Genomic DNA, 2,754 nt, shown 5'->3' on the forward strand with positions numbered 1-2,754 from the left:
TGTAATATTTCCTATGGGCTTGCAAGTAATTTATTATTTTTGAAATACATGATTACTAGCTCCAATCCTCCAAACAAGAATCTATGTGAGTTTGGTTATTAGGAAAAATTTTGAGTACATATACCTTGTAATTTTTTTTAAAGCAAAATGCTACATTAAATAGAATTCCATGCTACAAGGATCAATATACTATAATTATATAGTACTTTAAAAACCATTAAGGTCTTTTTATAAACCAGATATAATCAACAATTTTAAAGGAACTTTAGCCTGAGAGTGATTTTCTGTGATTGTGCTAAGTGGCAGCTTACAAAGGGAGAGTAAAGGTATGCTGAAAAACTGGTGTGGCCAAATATTGAGATAGCTGGACCACTTCCTTCTCCTCTTCCTCTTCCTCCTCTTCCCTCTCCTCCTCTTCCTCCTCTTCCCTCTCCTCCTTTTCCTCCTCCTCTTCCCTCTCCTCCTTTTCCTCCTCCTCCTCCCTCTCCTCCTCTTCCTCCTCCTCCTCTCTCTCCTCCTCTTCCTCCTCCTCTTCCCGCTCCTCCTCCTCCTCTTTCATTTTTTGGTGTTAGGGAGGAGATGGAATCCAGGGCTTCAAATTATGTAAGATAAATGCTTTACCACTGATCTATAGTCCCTGCCCTGGTACTTGCTTCTAATCAGTTATGTAAAAAGGCTCACTACAGCCCTAGAGATACAGAGAGAAGTGAGCACCTTCTTAAACCACATTAAAGCTTGGCCCAAATTCTCTTTGTAGATTGAGAGGGAGAAACACCCAGAGGAATGGCTGGTAATGCTGACAGAATGCCAAATGAGCTTTTAAAAGTTGGCCCCTTGAAATCAGAATTATAAATTAAATTATGTATTAGAGTTTCATTTAGATATTTTCATACTGATTGATTGCTTTTCACCTAACTGGAACTTTGGGAGAGTAAATTTAAATATTACTGTGAAATTTTACATACTCGATGGCAAGTTGATGCTTCACTAACCACAGAACACTAAATTTTGTGGCAGGGAGACATGAAGGTTTAGACGGGTCATTCTCAGACTTAGTGTGCATTCATGTTACAAGGAAAGACTGGTACAAATGTGTAGGCCTCAAGCTGAGGGATTCTGATTTAATAGTTCTAATAGTTTTAATAGTTTATTTTTAGAAAGCAGCTCTAACCATTTTATTCTATCTGCAATAAAATGGCACTTTGATAACATTGATAATATCCAAATGAGCCAGTTGTTTTTTAAATTTTAGCACAGAATCCCTCCAACTTTCAATCAATTGTTCACTATTTTGTAAACAACTGGTATATATAAGCATATCCATGTATTTATTTATTTATTTTACCATACTGGGATCCAGGGATGCTCTACCATTGAGCTACATCCTCCGCCTTTTTGACACAGGGTTTCCACGTTGCCCAGTTTGTCTGTGAATTTGGGATACTCATGCCTCAGCCTTCTGAATAGCTGGATTTACAAGCATGTACCACCATACCTGGCACAACGTAAGTATTTTGCATTAAAACCTTTAATTTTTTTTCATTCAAAACATTGGCTTATCTATTGTATATAAATCTTATCAACTGAATCCATGTTTAAAATGCATTAAAAAAATTACTTTTTTGTTTATTCTTAGATGAGCATTCCAGAACTGGTATAAGTTCTGCCTCCTCTCCTCCTTTTTTTTTTTAATGGTGACTTTGGTAACCACTGGAATCACTGCCTTAAAAAATAGGATTCTGATCTTCCTGGTGCTGCTGTTGCTTTTTTTCATTTGGCTCTTCCTCTCAGAGGCCATTCTCATTATTAACCTGCTGCTCTTCCTCTTCCTTTGGAAGGACATTTGCAAAGTCTGCTAGCTCTGTTGCAACGTCATTTACTTCATAAATTTCTGGGTCTTTCTTCTTTTTCCTTCTTCAGATTTTATTTCAACAGCTACCTCCTTGCTGGTTGCTGCTACTTCTTCAGGAACAATAGAGAACTTGGATTGTAAACTAGAAATATTTATTTTTCCTCAAATGCAGAATACTCCAGCAACATCTGAGTCTAAATGAAATGACTGCAAGTTCTAGTTCATTACCCACATTTTTCTCCAGGTTTATCCACTGCTCAGCTGACATCTGATCAACTATATTATAGAGTCATTAAAACACCCATGTATTAAACAGCCAACCTGACTAAGACACTATGGTATTATCCATACCCATAAACTTTTGCCCAGGTTCAGCGCTGAAAAATAACAAAATCAACTTCAATGTTAAGAGGCATACGTCCTTAATCATTATATATATATATATATCTTCCAGTTCATCCACAAATTTGATGTTATATATAATAGGGACACCTAAAAGAAGTTCCAGAGTTTTCATTCCATGATCAGTTGGCCCCCCTTGGTTTGGATTCCGTGATTAGGCAGAACATCATGGTGGGGATTATGGTGGAACAGTGCTGCTCACCTCATGGCAACTGGGGAGCTGAGCAGAATGCAACATTTTAATAAGAACCCCCTGTAGTTCTGAAGCCAGTGATCTAGGAATTGTCATTAAGAGAAATACCGACTGAGCCTACACAGATGATGTGGACATTTGCAATCATTTTTAAATGATTTATTGAGAAAAGTTAAGTAGTAGTTATTTTGACTGTGGAATATGTATATTTGTGTTTTGAAAAAAATTTGGAGGGGAACCAAAGATGACCAACATATAATTTCTCTGGTATTATAAAAATGTGAATGCACTATAAATTTCAGGTTCT

At 36.9% G+C, this 2,754-nt stretch overlaps 1 pseudogene; it reads right to left on the reverse strand.

Moving 5' to 3' along the window:
* Positions 1 to 1,595: 1,595 nt before the first annotated feature.
* Positions 1,596 to 2,369, reverse strand: LOC107151988 (annotated as a pseudogene).
* Between the last annotated feature and the right edge of the window lie 385 nt (positions 2,370 to 2,754).

The sequence above is a fragment of the Marmota marmota genome, unplaced genomic scaffold, assembly GCF_001458135.2.
Source record: "Marmota marmota marmota unplaced genomic scaffold, marMar, whole genome shotgun sequence".
Taxonomy (NCBI): Eukaryota; Metazoa; Chordata; class Mammalia; order Rodentia; family Sciuridae; genus Marmota; species Marmota marmota.